Source organism: Ranitomeya imitator, chromosome 8 (genome assembly GCF_032444005.1).
Source record: "Ranitomeya imitator isolate aRanImi1 chromosome 8, aRanImi1.pri, whole genome shotgun sequence".
NCBI classification, from domain to species: Eukaryota; Metazoa; Chordata; class Amphibia; order Anura; family Dendrobatidae; genus Ranitomeya; species Ranitomeya imitator.
In genome coordinates, this window is record NC_091289.1 from 94,020,362 (window position 1) to 94,035,764 (window position 15,403).

Here is a 15,403-nt window from a genome sequence, read left to right on the forward strand (position 1 = left end):
ACCTCTTTGATCGGCGCATGTCCCAAGTCTGCACGCCGGTACTAGCATCACTTCTGGCGGGGAGGAGTAACACTGCGTGCCAGTCTCATGTCAGTGACATCACTGAAACGCAAGTGTCATCCGAAGTCGCCATCAGCGATGCTCCGGTCATTGCAGCAGCAGACATGCGCACAGAGGACCCGGCACGCTGGTAGGAGGTGCAGAAAACCGCAACATAACAATAACAAAAGGCTGGAGGATGACAGGTGTTAATGTGCCAAAGTGTTACCACTGCCAATGTTATATATAAAAGAAATGTGATAGGATCAGTGCATAATTAACTGTTCCAAGAATGACCATATCTGCATAAATGAACATATACACATAATGCAGATGATAAATGTGCTACAATATAAAGTGTATAATTAAGAATGCATATAATATATAATACTAATAAAGTGCAATATGAGCTAATAATAAATACAAAAACCATAAATATATATATATAATATACATTTTCTATATAAGTATATAATATTAATCAGCAATGAATATACACCATAATAAATATACATGTGCAACATATAACATTTATACATACACATAATTGAAAGGAAAACAAAACAAAAAAATAGACAAATAATAATGTGAGATCCGATTCATCCTCCCGACTCCAGCTTACGAACGGCTGCACCTGTGGCACCTCCAAATATGATAATCAGGCCAAAGTCTGTTATGCCAGTTCACACATAAAGGAATATATAAATCAAAACGATACTGAAAATAAAAAATGACAATTAAAATCAAGACATAACAACACTAGAAAACACATAACAAAAGAAATTAAAAACCAAGACTGGGATGCAGTGTCAAAAATACCTATAAAAATGAACTGAAGCTCAATTGTTCATTTAGGCCTGTCGGTGTCATAGTATTCAAAACCATGATCCACCGACATTCCCTTTGAGCCAATATGCGTTTAGTATCACCACCCCTGATGCCTACACAAATTTTATCGATACCCCAAGCCTTAAAGCCTTGTGGGTTACAATTATGTTTCAAACGAAAATGTTTCGGATTTGGTTTCAACATAGAGACATCTTCCATGTCATGCGCAGCCACAATGTCCCTAACATGTTCGCGTATACGAATACGCAGCTCTCTCGATGTTAAACCTATGTAAATTAAATTACAGGGACATGTAGCGTAGTATACCACATTCATGGTACTACAGGTAATATGATCTCTTATTGCATACTCTTTGTGGCCGTCAGATGACATGAAGGTTTTAGCATGTCTCAGATTCCTACTTGCCAAGCAATTCCCACATGGGAAAAAGCCTGTTCTTGGTTCACCAGCTCCAAAAACATTTTTTATTTTTTTCTGTATATAGTGGCTTTCCACCATCAAATCCTTGAGGTTCCTACTTCTTCGTGCAGTCATCAATGGGTGTTGTGGGAGGCATTCCCACAGGATAGGGTCTGTCTTTAATATCGGCCAATTGTTGTGAATTCAGCTTTTGGGCTCCCTCCGGTGGTTGTAGACGGTAATGCAGTTGTGACTGGACTGCAGGATTGGACAGGTGTATCTACTAATTGCAAAACTGACTGGGGTATATAGCCTTGCTGGACTCTTTAGTCCCTGCCAGTTGTCCATTGTTTTTGAAGGATTCACTTCCCTGCTGGTCTCTCCAGTTTGCTGTGCTTTTCTACAAAGATAAGTCCTGGCTTTGTTTTTGCTGTCCACCTGCTGTGGACCTAATAGTTTTGTGCATATTCATGTTTTTGTCTTGTTCAGCTTTGTCTGTGAAGGATTTTTTGCAGCTAAGCTGTGTCTCTGGAGATGCAGATATACCCCCCATGTCTTTAGTCAGATGTGGTGATTCGTATTTTCTGTGGTGGATATTTTCTAGTGTTTTTATACTGACCGCATAGTACTCTGTTCTATTCTTTCTTTTTAGCTAGTATGGCCTCCTATGCTAAAATCTGATTTCATTTCTGCGTATGTTATTTCCCTCTCATCTCACAGTCAATATTTGTGGGGGGCTATCTATCCTTTGGGGATTTTCTCTGAGGCAAGATAGGTTTCCTGTTTGCTGGACACAGGGGCAGAAAGCTGCGCACAGGGGCAGAACGCTGGACACAGGGGGGCAGAAAGCTGGACACAGGGGGGGCAGAAAACTGGACACAGGGAGGGCAGAAAGCTGGACACAGGGGGGGCAGAAAGCTGGGCACAGGGGCAGAAAGCTGGGCACAGGGACAGAAAGCTGGGCACAGGGGCAGAATGGAGAAACGGGGCATGATTGGAGACACAGGGGGCAGGAGGACAGACATGGCGGCATGACTGGAGACACTGGGGCATGACTGGAGACAGATGGGGCAGAATTGAGACACAGGGGGCATGATTGCAGACATGGGGCAGAATGGTGATACGGGCATGATTGGAGACACTGGAGGCAGGATTGGAGACAGATGGGACAGGATCATGGGGCAGGATGGATACGATGGAGACAAATGGGGCAGGATGGGGAGATCATATGGGGCAGGATGGATACTCATTAGGGCAGGATGGGAGAACATATGGCTGACGCCAGAAATGAGACACACGGGGGCTAGGATGGCGAATATTATTACCATAGGGGCTAATTAAAGGATATTATTACTGCAGTGATGTATTTATTTTATTTTTTGACACAAAGTTGTTAACACTTAAAGGGTAGGATAATTCTCATGTACCATTACCCACACATACAGTGGGGCAAAAAAGTATTTAGTCAGTCAGCAATAGTGCAAGTTCCACCACTTAAAAAGATGAGAGGCGTCTGTAATTTACATCATAGGTAGACCTCAACTATGGGAGACAAACTGAGAAAAAAAAATCCAGAAAATCACATTGTCTGTTTTTTTTATCATTTTTTTTGCATATTATGGTGGAAAATAAGTATTTGGTCAGAAACAAACAATCAAGATTTCTGGCTCTCACAGACCTGTAACTTCTTCTTTAAGAGTCTCCTCTTTCCTCCACTCATTACCTGTAGTAATGGCACCTGTTTAAACTTGTTATCAGTATAAAAAGACACCTGTGCACACCCTCAAACAGTCTGACTCCAAACTCCACTATGGTGAAGACCAAAGAGCTGTCAAAGGACACCAGAAACAAAATTGTAGCCCTGTACCAGGCTGGGAAGACTGAATCTGCAATAGCCAACCAGCTTGGAGTGAAGAAATCAACAGTGGGAGCAATAATTAGAAAATGGAAGACATACAAGACCACTGATAATCTCCCTCGATCTGGGGCTCCACGCAAAATCCCACCCCGTGGGGTCAGAATGATCACAAGAACGGTGAGCAAAAATCCCAGAACCACGCGGGGGGACCTAGTGAATGAACTGGAGAGAGCTGAGACCAATGTAACAAGGCCTACCATAAGTAACACACTACGCCACCATGGACTCAGATCCTGCAGTGCCAGACGTGTCCCACTGCTTAAACCAGTACATGTCCGGGACCGTCTGAAGTTTGCTAGAGAGCATTTGGATGATCCAGAGGAGTTTTGGGAGAATGTCCTATGGTCTGATGAAACCAAACTGGAACTGTTTGGTAGAAACACAACTTGTCGTGTTTGGCGGAAAAAGAATACTGAGTTGCATCCATCAAACACCATACCTACTGTAAAGCATGGTGGTAGAAACATCATGCTTTGGGGTTATTTCTCTGCAAAGGGGCCAGGACGACTGATCCGGGTACATGAAAGAATGAATGGGGCCATGTATCGTGAGATTTTGAGTGCAAACCTCCTTCCATCAGCAAGGGCATTGAAGATGAAACGTGGCTGGGTCTTTCAACATGACAATGATCCAAAGCACACCGCCAGGGCAACGAAGGAGTGGCTTCGTAAGAAGCATTTCAAGGTTCTGGAGTGGCCTAGCCAGTCTCCAGATCTCAACCCTATAGAAAACCTTTGGAGGGAGTTGAAAGTCTGTGTTGCCAAGCGAAAAGCCAAAAACATCACTGCTCTAGAGGAGATCTGCATGGAGGAATGGGCCAACATACCAACAACAGTGTGTGGCAACCTTGTGAATACTTACAGAAAACGTTTGACCTCTGTCATTGGCAACAAAGGATATATTACAAAGTATTGAGATGAAATTTTGTTTCTGACCAAATACTTATTTTCCACCATAATATGCAAATAAAATGTTAAAAAAACAGACAATGTGATTTTCTGGATTTTTTTTTCTCAGTTTGTCTCCCATAGTTGAGATCTACCTATGATGTAAATTACAGACGCCTCTCATCTTTTTAAGTGGTGGAACTTGCACTATTGCTGACTGACTAAATACTTTTTTGCCCCACTGTATATATATATATATATATATATACATACATATATGTACATACACACGCATATATATGTGTATATAACTTTTGGGTGAACCCCAGTGATAACAGAAGGATTGAGTGATAACCACTCACATAGATAGCAGAATAGACCGCCTACCAAGAAATTAGTGGCACGGATATACATTATGTAGAATATTACTTTATTTATTTGAAAATGGTAACAACTTAATAATTTCATGTGCACATGTTGGAAGATAAAAACAATAATATAATAGGTGACATATATATATACAAAATAATCACCAATATATAAAAACCGGAATTGGCATGGGGTGTACCATATAAGGGAGAGTAAATCTCAGGGCTCCTAAAAGAACTTTATATAAAATACTGAGCAACACAAGTGAAAAAATATATTAGGAGTGTATAAGTATAAAATATGGGGTTAAAATATATTACCCAAAAAAATAAGCCGTAGGCTATATGCTAGTGCAAAATTTGCACTGTGCAATATGCAAAAAGAACTATGCGCACCCCTGACGAAGGATTTGGAAATCCGAAACGTGCGTCGGGGTGTGCATAGTTTGGATCGGTGGCACCATTAAGGTATTGGCATTCCTCCTATTTAATCCCCTACTACTGTACTTTGTATCGTTAGCACATAGCACTTTTTGGTTCTTTTTGCATATTGCACATTTCACATTTTGCACTAGCATATAGCCTACGGCTTATTTTTTTGGGTAATATATTTTAACCCCATATTTTATACTTATACACTCCTAATATATTTTTTCACTTGTATTACTCAGTACTTTATATAAAGTTCTTTTAGGAGCCCTGAGATTTACTCTCCCTTATATGGTACACCCCATGCCAATTCCGGTTTTTATATATTGGTGATTATTTTGTATATATATATGTCACCTATTATATTATTGTTTTTATCTTCCAACATGTGCACATGAAATTATTATGTTGTTACCATTTTCAATTAAATAAAGTAATATTCTACATAACGTATATCCGTGCCACTAATTTCTTGGTAGGCGGTCTATGACTCTGGTGGTTGGCATTATGCTATTTTATTTTTTGAGTATACTGTTTTAAATGGGGGCGATCCTGTTACTGTGTAGAGTGATACTATGTCGCTTTCTTCATGTGGTGTAATGTAGAAGTTGGGAAAATTAAGTAATGTGTTCTGCAAGTGGAACTCGAGATAACGGTGTTATTTCCTGCAGAGACGAGTCCTAGCTGGATGAAGTGATGGTGGTCTGTGCTGGATGAAAGATGAAGGACTTCACCTAGAGATGTCACTGGTGAGTCAGTGTGTTACCTATACACTGACACTATACACTGTACAGTCATGGACAAAAATTTTGAGAATGAGACAAATATTAATATTTCCAAAGTCTACTGCTTCATTTTTTCTAATGGCAATTTGCATATACTCCTGAATGTCAGAGTGATCAGCTTAACAGCAATTACTGTACTTGCAAAGTCAATATTTGCCCAGAAAATGAACTTTAACCCCCAAAACACATTTCAACATCATTGCAGTCCTGCCTTAAAAGGAGCAGCTAACATCGTTTTAGTGATTGATCCATTAACACAGGTGTGGGTGTTGATGAGGACAGGGCTGGCGATCAATCAGTCATGATTAAGTAAGAATGACATCACTGGACACTTTAAAAGAAGGCTGGTGCTTGGTATCATTGTTTCTCTTCAGTTAACCATGGTTATCTCTAAAGAAACATGTGCAGCCATCATTGCACTGCACAAAAATGGCATAACAGGGAAGAGTATCGCAGCTACAAAGATTGCACCTCAGTCAACAATCTATCGCATCATTAAGAACTTCAAGGAGAGAGCTTCCATTGTTGTCAAAATGGCTCCAGGGAGCCCAAGAAAGACCAGCAAGCGCCAAGACCGTATCTTAAAACTGTTTCAGCTGCGGGATCGGACTACCAGCAGTGCCAAGCTTGCTCAGGAATGGCAGCAGGCTGGTGTGAGTGCTTCTGCACGCACTGTGAGGCGGAGACTCTTTGAGCAAGACCTGGTTTCAAGGAGGGTAGCAAAGAAGCCACTTCTCTCCAGAAAAAACATTAGGGACCGACTGATATTCTGCAAAAGGTACAGGGAGTGGACTGCTGAGGACTGGGCAAAGTCATTTTCTCTGATGAATCCCCTTTTCGATTGTTTGGGACATTTAGAAAACAGCTTATTCGGAGAAGAAGAGGTGAGCGCTACCACCAGTCTTGTCTCATGCCAACTGTAAAGCATCCTGAAACCATTCATGTGTGGGGTTGCTTCTCAGCCAAGGGAATCGGCTCACTCACAGTCTTGCCTAAAAACACAGCCATGAATAAAGAATGGTACCAGAATGTCCTCCAAGAGCAACTTCTCCCAACCATCCAAGAGCAGTTTGGCGCCCAACAATGCCTTTTCCAGCATGATGGAGCACCTTGCCATAAAGCAAAGGTGATAACTAAATGGCTCATGGAACAAAACATAGAGATTTTGGGTCCATGGCCTGGAAACTCCCCAGATCTTAATCCCATTGAGAACTTGTGGTCAATCATCAAGAGACGGGTGGACAAACAAAAACCAACAAATTCTGGCAAAATGTTAGCATTGATTATGCAAGAATGGACTGCTATCAGTCAGGATTTGGTCCAGAAGTTGATTGAGAGCGTGCCAGGGAGAATTGCAGAGGTCTTGAAGAAGAAGGGTCAACACTGCAAATATTGACTTGCTGCATTAACTCATTCTAACTGTTAATATAACCTATTGGTGCTCATAATATGATTGCAATTATATTTCTGTATGTGATATAAACATCAGACAAACACTAATAAAAATCAGAGGGCAGCAGATCATGTGAAAATATAATTTTGGTGTCATTCTCAAAAATATTGGCCATGACTGTATACTATATACAGAGGTCCTGTGTATAATGTCACCACCAGTGATCACTGGATTACCTATACACTATATACAGAGCTCCTGTGTAGAATGTCACTGGTGATCACTGTATTACCTGTACACAGACACTGCATACTAAGTACAGATCTCCTGTGTATATTGGCACTGATGGTCATAGTATTGTGTTTTTTTATTATTGATCAGTATTGTAGTATTCAGTCACTATGTGGTGGTAATATGTGGTCTGGTCATGATGTTGTGATATTTGTTCCTTGTATTTGATATTATTGGATCACTGTGGTGGTAATATGTCATCTGGTCATGGTGAGGCTGTATTTGTGCCTTGTAGATAGTATTATAGGTCACTGTGGTGATATGGTGTCTGGTCGTGGTGCTGTGGTATTTGTTCCTTGTATGTGGTATTATAGGTCATTTTAAAAATTGAAAAATAAATAAAAATATACCTAAATTGTATTGCATATTTTAACAAATATTTAATAGGTTACAGCAGAGTAGGGCCTGGCCAAAAGTGTCTACCTTGTCATTTTGGTGGCTTAAAAAATCTTTTGGCCAAAACAAAAGCTGCCAGCTATGCATGTGATCTGGTGATGGGAACTGTCAATGTGTGATAGGTGAGAAGTGGAGTTTTTCCAAGAGAGAGCGGTGGGACTGTGGACAATTCGAGGGGTGGAGCATGGAGGCGGGGCTGGGGTGGAGCCTGGGCGGAGTCTCAAAGGGGCCCCGGAAATTTTGCCAGTATGGGGCCCCGAAATTTCTAGTGGCAGCCCTGTTGGTAATGCTTGGTACTCGCCTGAGAATCGCTGCTGATCACTGCTGGCTACAAAGGCAGGACTTGGAAAGGCAGCAGTAACCAAGCGCACAGTATCAGCTTGAGACAGATGCTGGGACCGATGTGTCCGCTGAACAGGCTCCACTGTGGCTGGAAGAGAATGGGAGACCGCAGCAGACATGGCTCGAGATTCCCCCTGTCCAGTGGCGGGAACTCGACACCTAACAGGGGGCTGCATTATACTCTATGAGGGGGCTACCATATATTCTATGGAGGGGTTGCATTATACTATATGAGGGGGCTGTATTATATTCTATGAGGGGTTACATTATATTGTATGGCAGGGCTGCATTATACTCAGGGGGCTACATTATACTCTGTGAAGTGACAGCATTATACTATATGTGGGCTGCATTGTACTGTATACAGGACTATGGGGAATATATTATACTATTTGAAGAACTATGGGGTGCATTATACTATGGGAAGTGAATTGTACTACATGGATGACTATGGTGTTGCATTATACTATATGGAGGACTGAGCAATGTATTTTAATATATGGAGGACTATGAGGAGTGTATTATACTATATGGAGGACTGAGGAGTGCATTATACTATATGGAGGACTGAGGAGTGTATTATACTATATGGAGGACTATGGGAGTGTATTATACTATATGGAGGACTGAGGAGTGTATTATACTATATGGAGGACTGAGGAGTGTATTATATTATATGGAGGACTATGGGAGTGTATTATACTATATGGAGGACTGAGTAGTGTATTATACTATATGGAGGACTGAGGAGTGTATTATACTATATGGAGGACTGAGGAGTGTATTATACTATATGGAGGACTGAGGAGTGTATTATACTATATAGAGGATTGAGGAGTGTATTTTAATATATGGAGGACTATGGGGAGTGTATTATACTACATGGAGGACTATGGGTAGTGTATAATACTATATGGAGAACTGAGGAGTGTATTTTAACATATGGAGGACCATAGAGAGTGTATTATACTATATTGAGGACTATGGGTAGTGTATTATATTATATGGAGGACTATGGGGGGTGTATTTTACTATATGGAGGATTATGGGGCACATTATATTATATGGAGGACTATGGGGTGTGCATTTTACAATATGGAGGGCTGTGGTGCACATTATAATATATGGAGGACTATGGGGTGTATTATACTAAACAAGCAAAATGCTGCATATTCATCAGGTGATTGGATTGTTTATGCCGGAAAAGAAATCATTGTTCTCAGCAGGTCATCACTGGTGTAAACCGCAGATGTGCTGCTGATAACATGACACTGTATGGGGACAGATTGATCTAATAGTGATTATTCTGTTCTCATCATTCTTTCTCAGTTGATGTAAAGAGGCTGGGAAACAAGCGAACAACTTCAATATTGTCGATCACACTCGTTTAGCGGCCTGAACTCAGCGCATGTAAACACAACAGAAATGCTTCTATGGATGTGCAATATGTTAGCACATCCATTTTGGGGCCCCATTTTAAACCTTTGCCTAGGGCCCCACTTTGCCTGAAACTGGCCCTGCAGCCGAGATCTGAGTTTAAAATTGTTTTGAGCCTATCTTCTAGATTATGTTCATCTTTGGCATCCAATTTTTCATGGGCATCTTTTATACCTAGCTTGAGACGCGCATCTGTTACACCTATCTTCTGACGAGCATCAAACGCTCTCTGATAATTGGTTTTGGGTAAGTGAGTAATCATTGTGGACTGGTTCCGGGATCTCGTACGTCCCATAGCCGACCTATTAATGATCCTGTTGTACGTTCCCATTGCCACCATTGGCATGGCCCTTTTCCTGATCAGTTCATGTAACAACTAGTGATGAGCAAGCATACTCGGTAATGCTTGGTACTCGCCTGAGAATCGCTGTACTGGTGGTGCTCGGCAAGTGCAGTGCATTGCTGGGATTATTCAGTGGGAGCTCGGGTCCCCACCCTGCATGTTTGGCGCTCTTTAGAGCACCAATCAGCATGCAGAGATTGTCTGCCATGCACTGTAATGCTGCAGCCATGTTGGTTGTTGCATTACAGTGATTGGCTGGCCGAACAACATCATCAGGTCTATATCACACCTGGTGCCACCCTGCTCAGCACACTCAGCTCCGAAATCATCAGTGTAGGAAGAGTTGCTGCAGCGATAGGCCACATATTTTACAGTGTGGTATCTCCGTCACACACGTCATCTAACTGTGGGCTAAAAATTGTGGCATTTCAGGCCTACATTGAACTGTTTTTGCTGTGTGATACCCTAGTTAGTAACACTATTTTACTGTAAAAAAAATAATTCAGGCCACATAATTTACAGTGTGGTATCTCCGTCACATGATTCAGCTATCTGTGGGCTACAAATTGTGGCATTTGAGGCCTCCATTCACTTGTTTTTCTGTGTGTTACCCTAGATCTTGACACTATTTTGCAGTAAAAGAAATTAAAATACTGGCCACATATTTTACAGTGTGGTATCTCCGTCACACGCCTCATCTATCTGTGGATTAAAAATTGTGGCATTTCAGGCTTCCATTCAACTGTTTTTGCTGTGTGTTACCCTAGTTCTTGACAATATTTTGCTGTAAAAAAAATAAAAATACATGCCACATATTTTACAGTCTGGTATCTCCGTTACACGCCTCTTCTATCTGTGGGCTAAAAGTTGTAGCATTTCAGGCCTACATTGAACTGTTTTTGCTGTGTGCTACCCTAGTTAGTAACACTATTTTACTGTAAAAAAATAATTCAGGCCACATAATTTACAGTGTGGTATCTCCGTCACATGATTCAGCTATCTGTGGGCTACAAATTGTGGCATTTGAGGCCTCCATTCAATTGTTTTTCTGTGTGTTAACCTAGATCTTGACACTATTTTGCAGGAAAAAAATTAAAATACCGGCCACATATTTTACAATGTGACATCTCCGTCACACGCCTCATCTATCTGTGTGCCAAAAATTGTGCCATTTCAGGCCTCCATTCAACTGTTTTTGCTGTGTGTTCTTGACAATATTTTGCAGTAAAAAAATAAAAATACATGCCACATATTTTACAGTCTCGTATCTCCGTCACACGCCTCTTCTATCTGTGGGCTAAAAATTGTGGCATTTCAGTCTTCCATTCAACTGTTTTTGCTGTGTGTTACCCTAGTTCTTGACAATATTTTGCAGTAAAAAAATAAAAATACATGCCACATATTTTACAGTGTTGTATCTCTGTCACAAGCCTCATCTATCTGTGGGCTACAAACCAGCAGAGGGCGCCCTCATATGACCTCGAGCCTGGGAGCTTTCTAGGAAAGTTCCCACGCTCCAGGAACAGCCAGCAGAGGGCGCCTCACCGCAAATGAAGGTAAATATAGGTCATTGACCTACTTTACCTTCATTCTCCGGGGTTTTGCAGCAAGGAGCAGCAGCATTAGCAGAGCTCTTGGCTGCAAAATATTTTAACCCCTTCAGATGGATTTACATCGTGGGACCTTACAGATCTTCGGAAGGTATGTATATTGTTGGTTTATTATTTTTACTTTGTTACAGAGCGAGGGTCTTCAGAAGGATTGAGCGAAGAATAAATTATTACAACAACCTTTGTTTTTATTTCATTAAAATAATTTTTATTAATGTGTGTGTGTCTTTTTAACCCTTTACTAGTATTGGATTAATAATGGATAGGTGTCATAATTGACGCCTCTCCATTATTAATTTGGCTTAATGTCACCTTACAATAGCAAGGTGACATTAACCCTTCATTACCCCATATCCCACCGCTAAACGGGAATGGGAAGAGAGTGGCCAAGTGCCAGAATAGGCGCATCTTAAAGATGTGCCTTTTCTGGGGTGGCTGGGGGCAGGTGTTTTTAGCCAGGGGGGGGCAATAACCGTGGACCCTCTCCAGGCTATTAATATCTGCCCTCAGTCACTGGCTTTACTACTCTGGCGGAGAAAATTGCGCGGGAGCCCACGCCAATTTTTTCCGCCATTTAACCCTTTAATTTAATAGCTAGAGCAGCCAAATTTTGCATATACACACTACTAACATTAGTAGTGTGGAATATGCAAAAAAAATGGGGATATGAGATGGTTTACTGTATGTAAACCATGTCTCATATCATGTCGGGTTTAGGAAGGAGATAGCAAAAGCCGGTAATTGAATTACCGGCTTTAAAGCTATCTAGCGCTGTATGAAGTAATAGTATATATACATATATGTGTCTACTGACATATATATATACAGTATATATATATTATTATTTTTTTTACACATGGATCCCTTGTATAGCCGCATGTCGGTTTTGCAAGCCTGCGAGAAAAACACGCAGTACGGATACCATACGGATTACATACGGAGGATGCCATGCGCAAAAAACGCTGACACACCCTGCCTACGGAGGAGCTACGGACCACTATTTTGGGGACTTTTCAGCGTATTACGGCCGTAATATACGGACCGTATTGTCTTACGATGAGTGTGACTCCAGCCTTTTTCTGTAAAAAATAAAACTACAGGCCACATATTTTACAGTGTAGTATCTCTGTCACACGCCACTTCTATCTGTTGGCTGCAAACTTTGGCATTTGAGGCCTCTATTCAACTGTTTTTCCAGTGTCTTAGTCTAGTTATTGACACCAGTTTGCTGGCTACAGGCCAGATATTTTAAACTGTGGCTTTCCCGCACATGGATCACATATAAGTTCGCTCTAAATTCAGCCATTTGTAGTGAATGTGGAAATTATTGTAGTCTGAATCTTATAAAAATGAACAAGGGCTGGATTGGGCCAGACTTCTCTGCACCACCGACTGATAACAGCGAAACATAACCTCAAATCCAGTGTCATTTTTTGGGAGGTCTATTTCTATGCACCTCTTCACACCCACACATGGGTAGACGCTTCATGATTTTGCTTATTTGCTGTTATCTTCCTCCTTCTCCTCATCCTCATCAGCCACCACCACTAGATCACCATGGTGACCTTGATCCACGATGCAACATCCACATTATTGTCTTAAAGGGTGTTTATGATGCCTGTAAAAAAATGTTTACACACCATGTTGATAGAGAATAGGGGTAACCAAAGGCAGAGATCAGTAGATTTGGTTTCCAGTACCATCTCTATGCTGACGACACCCAATTATACACTTCTGCTCCCGATATCACACCGACCTTTTTAGAAAACACCAGTGATTGTCTTACCGCTGTCTCTAACATCATGTCCTCCCTCTATCTGAAACTAAACCTGTCAAAAACTGAACTCCTCGTGTTCTCTCCCTCTACTAACCTACCTTTGCCTGACATTGCCATCTCCGTGTGCGGTTCCACCATTACTCCAAAGCAACATGCCCGCTGCCTTGGGGTCATCCTTGATTCTGACCTTTCATTCACCCCCTACATCCGATCACTGGCTCGCTCTTCTTACCTGCATCTCAAAAACATTTCTAGAATTCGCCCTTTTCTTACTTTCGACTCTGCAAAAACTCTTACTGTTTCACTTATTCATTCTCGTCTGGACTATTGTAACTCTCTACTAATCGGTCTCCCTCTTGCAAAACTCTCCCCGCTCCAATCTGTCCTGAATGCTGCAGCCAGGATCATATTCCTCACCAACCGTTACACCGATGCCTCTACCCTGTGCCAGTCATTACACTGGCTACCCATCCACTCCAGAATCCAGTACAAAACTACTACCCTCATCCACAAAGCACTCCATGGCTCAGCACCACCCTACATCTCCTCCCTGGTATCAGTCTACCACCCTACCCGTGCCCTCCGCTCCGCTAATGACCTCAGGTTAGCATCCTCAATAATCAGAACCTCCCACTCCCGTCTCCAAGATTTTACACGTGCTGCGCCGATTCTTTGGAATGCACTACCTAGGTTAATACGATTAATCCCCAATCCCCACAGTTTTAAGCGTGCCCTAAAAACTCATTTGTTCAGACTGGCCTACCGCCTCAATGCATTAACCTAACGATCCCTGTGTGGCCTATTTATAATAAAAAAAAAAAAAAAAAGGTTCCTCGCATCATGTTCTCATACACTTTATGCAGTATTAGCCCTCTGTGTCTGTACTGCTACATACTTAGGCAGGTAACTGGTTCATGCAGCTTTACATGAACACCTGAGCCTTACACTATAGCTGGTCCGAATAACTAAAGCAATTGTTACCATCCACCTCTCGTGTCTCCCCTTTTCCCCATAGTTTGTAAGCTTGCGAGCAGGGCCCTCACTCCTCCTGGTATCTGTTTTGAACTGTATTTCTGTTATGCTGTAATGTCTATTGTCTGTACAAGTCCCCTCTATAATTTGTAAAGCGCTGCGGAATATGTTGGCGCTATATAAATAAAATTATTATTATTATTATTATCTATAAACTCGCATCTGGGAAAGTTGTAAATAAAGTATAGTACAAAAAAATATAATAAGAATATTCCCAGTAGAACTAGTTCTGCCCTAGTAGCGGATCAAGACAGTTATCAAAACCATATACTGAAAAAAGGGGGGGAGGAAATAAATCCAGAAAGATAACTTTATGTCTTAAGTAAAATTGCTTTATTTAAAGTGCAAGGCAAGGGGACAGTGATGACAACAGAGTCATCCAATTGTGCTTAAAAACAGACAGTGCATATGGGACACTGAGACAGCTGCCTACCAATCCATAGTAAAAAGATTAATGCGCCACATTAGCATAACGGATTAGAGTTATAAAGTCAATCGGGGGCAAAAACTCAGTCATAATAGACTAGAATGCTAGTCTAGGCCAAATATTGTTCTTAAAAATTTTCCCTTCATAGAGGCTAGAGAGGGAATCCCTAGGGAGCTTTGACCATAAATTATATGAATCTTTGAAATCAGGATCAACTAGATATGGAATGACTGCAATAGGGGTCAAGGATGATGGGAGTGAATCCGGTGGAAGATCATTTAAAACTGTCCGCTTAACATGGAGGGTAGCTAGAGTTATGTCATCCAAACCCAATGAAGTCGTTGGTTTCGAGCGTGACCATAAGAGTGGTATTCCCCCACTATCCAGCAAAGCCACATCCAGCATGTCCCTCTCAATACCAATTACTATTCTCAGCCATCTACTTAGATGTATCGCTTTATAATATGTATAGGGGTCAGGTAATCCCAAACCTCCATAAGAAGTAGGACATGTTAACAATTTAAAGGGTAGCCTAGCTGGCTTATTTCTCCATACAAATTTAATTATTAAGGACCTTATATTTTTAAAGAATGTAAGGGGAAGATGAATGGGCACCATACTCATAGAGTACAATAGGATAGGCATAATGTAAGCTTTAAATACGTTGATACGTCCTATCCA